Source organism: Silurus meridionalis, chromosome 13 (assembly GCF_014805685.1).
Source record: "Silurus meridionalis isolate SWU-2019-XX chromosome 13, ASM1480568v1, whole genome shotgun sequence".
In the NCBI taxonomy this organism is placed as follows: domain Eukaryota; kingdom Metazoa; phylum Chordata; class Actinopteri; order Siluriformes; family Siluridae; genus Silurus; species Silurus meridionalis.
The window spans coordinates 19,684,051-19,698,377 of record NC_060896.1 but is presented as its reverse complement, the minus strand read 5'-3'; the positions used below and the strand labels follow the sequence as shown (position 1 = coordinate 19,698,377).

At 38.8% G+C, this 14,327-nt stretch overlaps 1 long non-coding RNA gene across 1 annotated transcript in view; it reads left to right on the top strand.

The window, feature by feature from the left end:
• The window catches only part of LOC124395997, a 37,643-nt gene that overhangs the window by 13,639 nt on the left and 9,677 nt on the right, over nucleotides 1-14,327 (top strand). The window contains exon 2 of the long non-coding RNA XR_006927705.1: nucleotides 6,846-6,949. This is a non-coding gene — a long non-coding RNA (uncharacterized LOC124395997). The remainder of the gene's footprint in view (nucleotides 1-6,845; nucleotides 6,950-14,327) is intronic.

Here is a 14,327-nt window from a genome sequence, read left to right as displayed (position 1 = left end):
AGCATGGAGTTCCAATCCCTACCTGTTAGAGTGGGCCATTTACACACTTAGCCTGATTATTTAAATCCAAACCCAGGAATTCTGAGCTTATTTGAAGAGAGGGGTTCACAGAAGAAATCTTTTTGAAAATGTATCAATTGTGCAATTCCCTGCATTCATTGTAAAGTTGAATGGACTAGGGTTCTTCTTCTTCTCCTTTCATGGCAATACTCAAGTGGCAAGAATGTTTAATACATGGCATGTGGCCATGTATTTATTTTGCACAATCCAGGCTAGTACAAGACAAGAATATTTTTGTTCTGTTCTCATATCACATAAATTAACTAATTACAAAGCACCTGTTATATATATATATATATATTTATATAAAAAATTTCTTTCGGCTTCTCCCGTTAGGGGTCGCCATAGCGGATCCTCCGCACGTTTTGACGCTGGATGCCCGTCCTAACGCAACCCTCCTCAATATATCCGGGCTTGGGACCGGCACTGGTTCCCTGAGCGGGAATCGAACCAGGGTCGCAGCGGTGGGAGCGCTGCGTCTTAACCACTAGACGACCTATATATATATATATATATATATATATATATATATATATATATATATATATATATATATATATATATATATATATATATATATATATATATAAAATCACTAGATTCAAACATCTAAAGATTTTCTCTGCACGCCACCAATTTAAAAGCATCACAAAACCTATAAAGAATAACAAGGAAGTAAAGTATATTATAAAACAAGTGATTTTTACATTCATATTTTCATAATGGGGCTGGATTGAAGCATGCACTACCAAGAGCAGTCTTAATTTCTGAGATGTCAAACAAAAATACATTTATATATATATAAAAAACAACATTTGTTATGTGTTGAGTATCCGCATGTTGCCTTTGGAATTAAATAAACAACAATCCAACATAAAAAAACAAATATATATATTGTTGTGTCAGCTGAGAGAAACGTGATATAAATTAAGAAATAGTAAAAAGTTTCTATCTCATGCATCTGCACTAAGTAAGAAATTCAATCCAGTGATTTCTTTTCATAAAATAATATCTTATTTACCTGATTTCTAAACTTTTGAGCCAAACTGTTATTCATCTTCTCAGTTGTTCTTTTATCTACTCACTCATCAACTCATTTACAAGCTGTTCTTATAGATGTGTGAGAAATAACTCCATTCTTTAAAGGTGGTGATTGTATTTCTGTCTGGCCTTGCAGCAATTCTTTCCACCTCTCTGAGAAAATTCCAGCACAAAATAGCAAAAAAGAGAGATGACATATCCTGTAGTGCAGGGGTCTCCAACTACCTCTATCAGACTGTGGTTTATTTGATACCAGGATAAATTTTTTTATTTTATTTCCATTTTACTGAATTTCGCCAGTCTGTGGGATGTTTTATTTAAAAAAAGACCACAAGTGCCAATATCTCGCACTTGATTTAGTCACATTTTATTTTGCATGCTATTCAAAGAGGAAAGGTGTTTCTCAAGAGGAAGATACACTGGTGCGCCAGTACTTCAGCAGGTGCTGCTACGCCTTTATTTCTGTAGTATTAAGACACTTGTAGTGCTACGACTTTATTCTTGTGGTGCTACAACTATATTGTCGTATTGCTACTACTTTATTCTCGTAATTTTTACTTTATTCTCGTAGTGCTACGACTTTATTATCATAATCTTTGTTTGTTTGTTTGTTTTGACGTGGCACTAAAAACAACAACAAAAAAACACAATAAATAAAATTCAATACAGAAAAGCTGACAGACCCCACTGTATTTACCTTTATGGCAGAAACCCTTATGCAGAACAACATACAATTATTTCTAATTCAATTGAGCTAAGAGCCTTGTTTAAGTGACAAGAGTCGGGGCAATTTGATAGTGCTGGGATTCTGATAAGAAGTCCAACGTATAAACAAATTTGCTACCACCTCCCCCTAGCAAACCTAGCTACTGGATATTGCAGATAGAAAACACTAATTATTTAGTTAGTGAGCTAATCAACCTACTCATAAAACTAATCTTCAAACTAACCATTAAACTATCTACTTACAGTATGATTGATTTGTTTAACCAGATTACCATGTTATGAAAATCACCCAAGAAGACAAACCAAGCCCTGGTTGTGGTGCCTTTTTCGGTGTTTGTCTCATAAGTTGATAAATGATAAGAATTTTTTTTAATCTGTGACCTTCTCTACTATCTGTCTCTTTTTGTCTACTGATAAGAAGGTTAAAACCTGCCACGTTCGTAAAGACAGCGGGACACCACAAAACCCTGGCAAACTGCTTCTGTCACTCTCTTTCTTTCACACACACTGAAGTCTTTCTAGTAAAATCTGTCTACTCTGTGGACATCTTGGCAATGCTCACTGGCAGTTATTTTCTGTCCTGTCAACTTGAAGGCCGAAACAGAGACAAGATGGTGTTTCCAGGAAAGATTTAATGTTATAGTTTGACAAGAATTGTGTAAATGATACATTTCTCTGGAAAAGATAAGCCGAAAATGTCAAAATATTAGGCTTTTAATTGGCATAACAAAAAAATCATTGGTCAGGAAATGAGTAGGTTAATATGGGATCGCTTTTGACTTTGATGCTTTAAATGTTTGAGCTTTGTGGGTAAACGTGTAAACAGCTTTTTACAGAAAAGAAATTCACTGTTGTTCTAAACACTGTTGTACAATGTAAAGTGCATAATGTATAAATTGACAGGTTTAATATAAGCAGAGAAACCTTATTTGTTTATTGTTATTTAGAATGCCATAAATAAATTCACCTCTGTATATCTTCTGTTCTATTCAATTATAAACCCAAAGATGCCAATAAAGCCCAAGTAATTCTGTCATCTCTGCTTAGAGTCCTCAGTGCATTTAAAAGTTGGAGCTGGGGACAGTAACTGGCTAAGAGGGCCAATGTCATTTACCTTAAGAGTTCAATCATTACATCAATCTATTTATCAATTTATCCTTTTATATATTTTTTACTTTTAAATAATTTCAATTTTGTAATGATTAACCCCCTAATTGGATACGATGCACCCATGTGGTAACGATTGTACAGTCCAAATCTGGCACTTCACTTTAATTAGCATCTCAATTGACGTGTTGTTTTTTTTCTTTTTTTCTCTTCTTTTTTTTGCTAACCTTCATTATTCCATCCAAAATGTTGCTGACCTTCTCACTGGCAAAATTAGCATTTAAATTGCCTCTCTGCCCATGCTATCGATTTTCATAGACTCACATTCAACTCCTATGAAGGTGACAAAGAAAAATAAACATGCATTAAATATGAAAACACCAACATTCAGCTCGGTGTCTGAAACTTTATTAAAAAAAAAGGATGTTTATTAAACTTTGGATTATATCCATAAAATGGTGCATCTACAGCACATGCCCAACTTTTTAAAGGCAAGGATATTTATTAAAATATGGATTATATCAATAGAAATAGTGTATCTACAGTACAAGTCCGAAGTTGGGATGCTGTGTAAAATGTAAATAAAAAAATATATACTTTATAATGGTTTGCAAATCTCATAAACCCAACAGTTTGTATATATGTCTGGGAACTGGAGACTATTCACTGGAGTTTTGGGGAATTAAATATGAGGTGGTATCAAAAGGTTTCGAGACTCTATCTATTTACAAGTAAGTACAATATGTATTTACATTTGCACACTATCACCTTCAAAATAATCCCCGTTGCACAGCAATACAGTGCTCCACTGTATTCCACTTATGGAATGTGTCCTGGAAAACCTCTTTTCGAACTTTCTGCGATTTGAGTTAAATCCCTGCAATGATGTCAATACAGCAACCTTTGAACTGGGTTTTTATCTTCAGGAAGTGGACAAAGTCAACTTGCCAAATCTGGCAAGTAGGGTGGGTGCAGAAGTGAGATCATGAGGATTGTTCTCCAATGATCATCATGCACATGTTGCTAAATAGTTTCGACCTTTTCGGGGGCTGAGCTCGTTCTTTTTCCTGTGATGTTCTTCCGCTATTGCACCAGCACCAGCACCAGCACCAGCTATCACTATTAGTCACGAAAAACTTTTTTATATCACCTCATATTGTCCAGTTTGTCTCTGATACAGGATTCTAGCTAGCTGATTCTAGCAACAGTTCTGCATATTCTTTGTCATATTTTTCAGTTAGTAAAGGTCTGAACTGCAGCAGAGCAGGTCAGCACCCAAACTCGTCTACTGTAAAGCCATGCTATTGAAATAGATGCAGATATATACGTCCTCTAATGAAAAATATGTCATCTGGATAGAAGCATATGTTGCACTAAAACCTTTACTAATACCTTTCAGCATTAATTAATCCTTTCCAAGAGTGCATGCTGCCCATTCCATAGGCACTAAAGCACCGTCATACCATTAGAGAGCAGGCATTTGAACTGAGTGCTGATAACAAGCCAGATGATTCCTTTTGTCAGGGAACCGCCGGCCATGCCACCCCTCAACACTCTGCACGCCCGCAGCACCTCTCCATCATACTAAGTACCTGCACCTGCCGCTCATCTCCACTCTTCCCTACTTTAAGGTATGCCCTTTCCCAGAGTCCCCGTTCGTTCTACAGTTTACGCTGGGGAACTTACATGGAAAACACGCCTAGTGGAACTTACCTTCCGTTGGACTTTACCATACTAAGGATAATACGGGTTCCGTTGGACCTTCCCTTTCTAATGATTATAGCGGTTCGCTCGGACTCTACCTTTCTTACAGACATACCAGATTCTATAGACTTTGTTGGTACTGTGGATGCATTCTGTGTTCAATCAATAAAACCTCGGTCTATGTAACGTCGGTTTTCCAGCCTGACACCATTACTCTTTAGTTTGGAGGACACAGGGTCCATGAAACATTAAATATTAATTTATTCAATATTGAGGAACATTTTTCTTGAATTTTTACATAATTTGTAGACTCAGTCTCTTTGTTACTGATTTGTTGCCAATTAACCTAATTGTATGTAAAGAGGTCCTGTTTCATTTTAATAACACTTACTTTTCTGGCCTTTTGCAGTCCCATCCAAACAGCTACAGCCATTAAATTAAATTGCATGATGTTTTCCTAATATTGGTACATTTTCTCAGTTTAAACACTTAATATAGATTCTATGTTTTATTGTGAATAAAATATGGGTTTATGAGATTTGTAAAACACTGCATACTGTTTTATTTACATGTTATATAGCATCCCAAAATGTTTGGAATTAGGATTGTATCTTTCTTTGTACAGTTTCTAACTATCCAGAAACCTCCCTACTGACCTACCTACCTAGCTAGATATCTGTCTGCTAGTCAGTCTGTCTGTTTGTCTATCTTTTTGTCTGACTCACAATATCTTAAATAAACTAAATGACAAAAGGAAATTGACATTATCAATATAATTTAATAAGATATTAAAATTGTATTAGATATTTAATTATTTAGAGGTAATCAATTAATCATTGACACAAAAACATTGAATAACTATCTTAACTACTTTAATAAATGTTATTAAATTGACCTCGTAAAAATGGTTTTGTGATTTTTTTACCGCTGTAATAAAATTAAAAAAATATATGGACCTGGCTATGCTTCAAAAAACCTTGATTAATTTTTTCTCTGCACCTGACCCACTGACATGAATGCTCATATTGGCTTAAGCTGATGGGTAAAATTATGGCAGATTTTGATTTGCTGCTGTGTGTTAACAGGGGTAAGAGCATGCTGAGACACATTGGCTTCACTCTGGATGCCTTATCCTTCAATCTTGCTTTTTCTTTCCCTTTGCAACTCTCACTCACTCTTGCTAATCCGAGGTCCTGCTGTCTGTCTGTAGAGGCTCATATCTCTACTCAGCAGCCATCTGGCCAAAAAAACATCACATACACAATTAAAAACTGTCTGATGATCACTTGCCTCTTCTAAACTCAGCACCTACATAACTGCCAGATGGAATAAGTACCACAAAGGCAGACAAAAAGAAGAAAAGGCTTCAAATGGATAGTGTTTAAACATAAAACTGCACAAGGATCCAAAACCATTTGAGCTGTGTGATATCTAATTGCATTTGATTTTAAATTTGTTTGTTTTGAGTGATTTTTGTGACATTTTCTTGAATAACTAATTCCAGTAAATAGGGTCTTTCTGGTTAAGACATCGAAATGGTGAACTTTTCAAATATTCACTGTTATCCAGTGTTATTCTGTAAATCGTACAGCTATATACAGCTAAGTGGTGTTACTGGATTCATGAACACATGCAAGATTGTGATAGTCATCAGTGTGGAAAAGATAAACACTAGAGAAAAAAAAAACATTTAGTGTACTATTGATTGTTTTGTCTACTGTTGTCTTGTACTATTGATATTAAGATGGATAGTCATTCACACCTCGTATTTCCATGTGTCTCAGATTAGAATGGTCTTCATTAGAACAGATGATAGATTTACCAAAAGCAATCCAATATCATTCCAAAACTATGTCTTTAAAACCTACACTCAGACAATGTGTATGAATTTAGATGTATGATGGCCAATGAAAGCTTTACAAACAGTAACAGTTGTAGACTGTAAAGGTAAACAAATATATAAAAAAGCTGAAAATTGCAGTCATTGAATGGCAGGAGCATGAATTTGCTCTGTCAGAAATCATGGGTTTGAAACAAACATTAAATAGTCCCCCATCCAAACAACAATTCAAATAACTATAATAACAGGGCTGTAATCCTAATATGATGTTTGTCCTTATGCTTTTATTTGCTTTATATCAGGGTCTCAATATAGAGATATTGCTAACTGCAGTTATATGTATATTTTGTGTTTCTTTCCCTTTCAGAAACGCTTTGGGAACGCGAACGTGTTGTCCACGCTCTGACATAATGTGTGTAATGAGCCAAATTGGACGCGCGGCGTCAGCGGGCGGGGTGATGTCATGACCAGGTAGCTATAAAACACACATGGAGTAAAGCCGGTGCCGGCTTCTGTTTATTCACAAAGTGCTCTGTGTATATCTGTTATTGTTTGTCTATCGTTTGTCTCAAAAAAAGAAAATAAGAGAAAATGAAAGTAACAATGAAAGCCAAGCACAAATTATGGCTGCGTGTTCCTCCCTGCCACGGCTATATCACTGGGGGATACGCACAGCTTGTGTGTGGCATGCTTGGAAGCGGAACACGCTAAGTCAGTTTTCGAGGGAGCCAACTGCCAGCACTGCGCGTGCATGTCTCTGCGTTCGCTCTGTTCCTGCCGGGCACTTCTCGAGATGGGTGCCCTTACTCCTCGCAGTTCTGACCCCACTCTTGCCAAGGCAGAGCGGCGTGGCAGTTCGATAACACCCTCATGGGGAAGGCTTACACCTTAGCCAGTCAACCATAGTGGTGTTGCAGGTGTATCAGGCTAACCTGCTGCAGAAGCTACAGTTGTGTTCAAAATTATTCAACCCCCAATGCTGTAAATGGTTTTAGGGAATTTAGTGTACATTTGTAATTGTACTCAGAATGAAATCCTACAAGGACTTCTTAAAGAACCATATGCAACTAAAATGACATCAATTAGTTTTGTAATACAGTAGTAAATGTTTCTTTTGTGAATTCTTCATTGACATAATTATTCAACCCCTTAAAGACTACCACTCTGAAGAACAGAGGTTCAATGAAGTGTTTTCAATCAGGTATTGAAAACACCTGTGGATATCAGGGAGCAGCAATAAAGCCTAATAAGCACCAATTAGGCAGCTTTAAAATGACTGTGATACTCAGCTCCTTCTAGACATTTACTGGTGTGGTTACAAACATGGTGAGGTCAAGAGAATGGTCCAGGAAGACAAGAGAACAGGTGATTACTCTTCACAGGAAGGGCAATGGCTATAAGAAGATTGCAAAGATGTTAAACATACCAAGAGACACCCTAGGAAGCATCATTCGCAAATTCAAGGCAAAGGGCACTGTTGAAACGCTACCTGGTCGTGGCAGAAAGAAGATGCTGACTTCGACTGCTGTGCGCTACCTGAAGCGTAGAGTGGAGAAAAGTCCACGTGTGACTGCTGAGGAACTGAGAAAAGATTTGTCAGATGTGGGTACTGAAGTTTCTGCTCAGACAATACAGCTCACCCTGCGTAATGAAGGCCTCCATGCCAGAACTCCCAGGCGCACCCCCTTGCTGTCCCCAAAGAATAAGAAGAGTCGACTGCAGTATGCCAAAAGTCATGTGGACAAACCACAGAAGTTTTGGGATAGTGTTCTGTGGACTGATGAAACAAAATTAGAACTGTTTGGGCCCATGGATCAACGCTATGTTTGGAGGAGGAAGAACAAGGCCTATGAAGAAAAGAACACCTTGCCTACTGTGAAGCATGGCGGGGGGTCAATCATGCTTTGGGGCTGTTTTGCTTCTGCAGGTACTGGGAAGCTTCAGCGTGTGCAAGGTACCATGAATTCTCTTCAGTACCAGGAGATATTGATGACAATGTGATGCAGTCCGTCACAAACCTGAGGCTTGGAAGACGTTGGACCTTTCAACAGGACAATGATCCCAAGCATACCTCCAAGTCCACTAGAGCATGGTTGCAGATTAAAGGCTGGAACAAGTGGCCATCGCAGTCACCAGACTTAAATCCGATTGAGAACCTCTGGTGGGACTTAAAGAAAGCAGTTGCAGTGCGCAAACCTAAGAATGTGACTGAACTGGAGGCTTTTGCCCATGATGAATGGGCGAAGATACCCGTAGATCGCTGCAAGACACTTGTGTCAAGCTATGCTTCACGTTTAAAAGCTGTTATAACTGTAAAAGGATGTTGTACTAAGTACTAAGATTGAATGTCACTTGGGGGTTGAATAAAACTGATAATGATGTGAGCTCAGAAAAGACATTTGTGGTTATTTCATTATAAATGTTATGTTATATTTGTCTGACCTACACGTGCCTCTTTGATTTAATTGTAAGCAGGATGACTGAATGATCATAATCAATGTCAAACCGACCAAAACAATCAATTTCAGTGGGGGTTGAATAATTTTGAACACAACTGTAGATGTGAGAGGTGCCTTGGGTGGCCAGGTTCAAGAGCTCCACTGTACGGTGGGCACAGCCCCAAAATCTACCCAGCACCTCCACGCTGGAGGCACAGAAATGGAGCATCGCGTCGTGCACTCCCTTGTCAGAGATCCTGCATGGCGCTCTGGGTCAAAGCCCCGGGAGATGGCAAATCTGAGGACTGTCATTTTCAATAAGAGGGCTTCGACCTGACATAGGATGTTCTGGGGATCTGATGGTGACTATTAGAATCAATTCGGGTCTTGTCCGCCCCGCTTCGACGGGGTCCTTCCCACTCTGGTGGGAACCGAGCAGGCGCTGGTAATGGAACAGGAAGTAAGCACTTTCTTGAGGAAGGAGGCCATTGAGGTGGTCCCTCCATCAGAACGGTTCTACAGCCAGTACTTCATAGTTCCCAAAAAGGACAGTGGGTTGTGTCCTATCCTAGATCTATGTCAGCTGAACCGCTTACTCTTGAGACTTAGGTTCAGGATGCTGACCCTCAAGCAGGACATTTCTCAGATCAGATCTGAGGACTGTTTTGTCATGGTAGATCTAAAGTATGCATTCTTCCATGTATCCATCCTTCCTTCTCACAGGAAGTTCCTGAGGTTCGTTTTCGAGGCCAAAGCTAACCAGTATTGAGTTCTCATGTTTGACCTTGCCCTCTCACCCTGCACCTTCACAAAATGTGTCAATGCCACTCTGGATCTCATGAGACTTGTGGGCATCTGCATCCTCAACTATATTGATGACTGGTTCTCACTCACATGAAGGCTCTGGGGTTTCAGCCAAATGCCAGGAAGACTGTGCTTTCTCCATTACAGAGAACCACCCATCTTGGCATCATATGGGATTTGACCACTACACGTGTGCAGCTTTCCTCTGCTTGCATTGTGTCCATCCTTATGGCCATCAGGAGGGTCAGAGAAGGACAGTCACTTACTGTCAAGCCGTTCCAGAAACTGCCAGGGCTCATGGGAGTTGTGTCCAGTGTTATTCCACTTGGCCTCATTTACATGAGACCCCTTCAGTGGTGGCTCAGAAACTTAGATGTTTGAAGAGATCCCGGGTTCCTGTCTCAGTTCCTTTTTGTCATGTCATGCTTACAAGGGATGCGTCTCTCAGGGGGAGGGGAGTGGTCATGAGTGGCCACTCCACTCAAGGTTTATGGGAAGGGCCCAATCTACTGTGGCACATAACTTGCATAGAGAAGATGGCCGTGCTTCCAGACCTCAGAGATCACCACGTGCTGATCCGGTCGGCAACACCTCAGTGGTCTCGTAAATCAACCATCAGGAAGGTCTGCGCTCGCGCCACTGTGGGCCCAGGGGAAGCCCCTCTGCGTGAGAGAGCAGCTTCCATCCTGGGCTGGCTGAATGAAGCAGCAGACACCCTGTCGAGGCAGGGGTTGAGACCCGGGGAATAGCGGCTACATCCTCAGGTGGTGGAGCAGATTTGGAAGAGGTTTGGCAAAGCCCAGGTGGACCTGTTTGTGTCTTGAGAGATGTCGCACTGTCCTCTCTGGTTATCCCTTACTGCTCCAACCCCTCTGGGGCTGGATGCCATGGCTCAGGCGTGGACTAGGCTATGCCTGTACCCCTTCCCCCCATTGCGCCGCTTACGGGAGTTCTGGAGTAGCCCTCTTTAGGAAGAGGGATCCTCATCTCTCAGGCTGGGGGGGCCATGATTCACCCCCATCCAGAGTTGTGGAGACTTTGGCTGTTTTCCACTTCAGAGTTTCCTCCACAAGGAGGTCATATGCCTCAAGATGGCAACTGTTCTCTACGTGGTGTGAGCACCACCATTTGGATCCAGTCCACTGTGTCCACAATGGTTGATTCAGTGCTGGAATTCCTCCAAGGACAGTTTACCAAAGGGTTGGCTCCGTCCACCCTAAAAGACACTCGTTCCTGAAGCGTTGTGACACAGCTCGAGTACCTGAAAGGGAACATCTCTAGGTTACGTATGTAACCCTAGTTCTCTGAGGGAACGAGACGTTGCATCTCAATGCCACACTGCCGGCATCCCTGTAGTGCTTCCTTCTCTTTGACCTTGTACAGTATGTGCATTGTGGGATTTTGAGGAGCTGTCAGAGATAAGCAGAATAAATAGTGACATTGAGAGGACACTGTTTAGTCCAGACACTGTTGAGTTTTTGTGTATAGAATATTGTAACTCTATAATGAACTGCTGGTGAGCAAGGTGATAGGAAACAGGGAAGGGTGTGAATCTCCAATAACATTGGTACAGAAGTGAAACAGATAAAACAAACAGTTGTCTAATCATTTGTTGATAGTAAAACATTATATTCGATTACCATAATAAAATTTTAACATTTAAATCTAGAAGAAAAGTACTCACTGTAATATATATACCATTAAATATTACTGTGAGGTATGAATTTAAAATAAAATTAATATTGAAAATAGATCTGGAAATAAATGCAATACTAAACATGAACAAATAATTAAAACACATAATGAACTACTTTTTATAAAACCTAGTGTTCTGAGGAAAATTTAGGTTGTGAGATTGAATTATATATTATATCGAGAAGCGTAAGATGTGCACGTTCTCTGGTTGCAGTCCCTTACTGAAACCACAATCATCATATGTACCCTATCATACCTAGTATATAGTAGCACTCAACATTATAGTATAAAGTGAAGCACTTTTTATGTCTGGCTGTTTCAGCACCATTTCTCTCCCTTTCCATGTGTTAGACCATCTATCACATGGTTCATATATTAAGTTGTGATGTGAATACATTCTGTAATGGCAAAATAACAGGGTTCTGTGAGCCTTTTTCACTCTGAATCATTTTCTGCACATTTGTGTTGGTAAAGGACAAATCATATATTTTTATTTGTTTATAGTATCATGCATTTTCATGTTCATCCAATTGCTGTTATCACTAACAGTACAACAGTTTAAAGTGGGAGTCAATATAGTATATATATTAAAAACAAACAAACAAAAGAACAATATATATATATATATATATATATATATATATATATATATATATAGAGAGAGAGAGAGAGAGAGAGAGAGAGAGAGAGAGAGAGTATGTATAGCCTCCCACTATTCTTCCATCTCTCACACTGCTAATTTGTTTGCCTTTTTGTTTCCTATATGATTTAAAACATGGATGAGAGATCTACAGGAAATGCCAAGCAAGGCAGAAAAAAAAAAGCTGGATCATGTCACACTGTCCATCCTAGCCCTCCCTGATGCAAATATACTCCTTAGAGCTGCTTTCTGCAGGTTTACAATTCAGCTGTGTCGGTATGGCTGCAATTTAAAACATAACAGAACACAGGCAACCCCCTTTTTTTATTTGACATCTCTTCAAGGCTGTGTTTTGAATGGAAATTGTAGAAGAGCAGAAAATCCCAAACCTGGAAGTGAGTATGTGTGTGTGTGTGTGTGTGTGTGTGTGTGTGTGTGTGTGTGTGTGTGTGTGTGTGTGTGTGTGTGTGTATGCACGTGTGTATGTGTTAGATGATACGAGAGATAGAGTAGAGACAGATGGTAAGGCTGAGACACAGCCATTAGCCAGAATATCTGTTGATTTCAAGCCAAGAGCTGTGCGCATGTGGGTTGTAAGCACCCTAGCACACTAACATACCAGTTTTCAATATGGTAAAGTATCCTCCGTATCCTGGACACACAATGAAATGGTCTAATTAAAACACTTACACTATCTGTTCAGTTTGTTCTGATCTTTTGTGTAGTTGAAGTAGATCATCTTTTTTTATTCATCTTTTATTTTCAATTTGTACAAATTTGTATTTAGTTTATATGTAGTACCTGAGAACATGAGGAACTGATCCTAATATGCTGAATTAAAACACTAACCGTATGTAAGAAAATCGCCATAATTATCATACCACCAGTCAGGTTACAATACTGATAAACTGATATCATATAAAATTAAGACTCGTCATTTCTGTATTAGCAAGTACAAATATCTGTAATCTAGAATATTAATCTGTTTTATATAATTTTCAATTTACACTATTTTGCCTATTGTGCTGATTTCTTATGAATATACTTATTTAGAATAAGTATAATAATACTTTTGCTAGTTTATTATTCATATTTTTTCATCATAATCTAGTTGATTTTAGTTATTTATTGCAAGAAAGTTTAATGCTTAATGTTAGACTTGATTTAAGGATGCACTGCTGCCCCATACACTTTACACTTTTTGAAAGTTGTTACCTTTCTCAGTATGTGTGTTTTGTGTGTGTGTGTGTGTGTGTGTGTGTGTGTGTGTGTGTGTGTGTGTGTGTGTGTGAGTGGATAAGCGAACAGCATTTGACAGACTAATACAGGAAGTGTGGTGTCACTGATTGATCCCCAGAGCCCTTGTTCATTATCTTGTCTATCATTCTTTGTCCGTGAACTGACAGATGAGACAAAAGGGAAACAATACATCATGAGCAACAAAAATGAGAAAAAAATCCACACATCCCTGAGAAAAAAAAGAATGCTGTATGTCACTCAAAATAAAATGAAAATGAAATAAAAGAAAGTTGCCTAAAATATAAAAGTTTACTTCTTTTTATTTTTGTATTTATTTGTAATTAGCATGACACAGCAGGTACCTCCTATGTGTTTGGGTTACTGTCTGTGCAGGTTTCCCCATGTTCGGGTGAATTTCCTGCCACCTTTGTCCCAATAAACCATGCCACTAAGAGCACTGTGTGCAGTGAGTTGCTCTAGGTGTGAATGAGTGTGTGGATTGGGGACTGTAATGGATTGGTGTACCATCCAGTGTTTATTCACACCTTACATCCAGTGGTCCCAGCATAGACCTGAAACTAGAGTATTATGAACAGGATAAAGTAGTTACTGAAGGTGAATGAATGAATAAATGCATGTACAAACAAACAAATATAAGTAACTGGATCTTTAATGGATACTTTTAATGTCAATCAGTTTCTTCATTTGTTACTTTATTCGCATACAATAATATTTAGCAAATAATAATCCAAAGCTTCAAAAATCATAAAACATAAATAATTCAGTGGCAGAGCATCAGGACCAGCAAGGCCTTCTCTGCTGACTAAAACATAGAATCACTGCCCTGCATTTGAATATATTTTTTCTCCCAATTGTCTATTCTCTTTTTTTTTCACTCTCTTATTTCATATCTATTATTTTGGTTTCAACTTCTTTCAATAGTGTATGTATATGTTTATGTTTCTATCCAGTCATATTTCAGTCATCATGTATTGCCAGGATCAAATAAATTTGCCTCAGAATCAATAGTGTG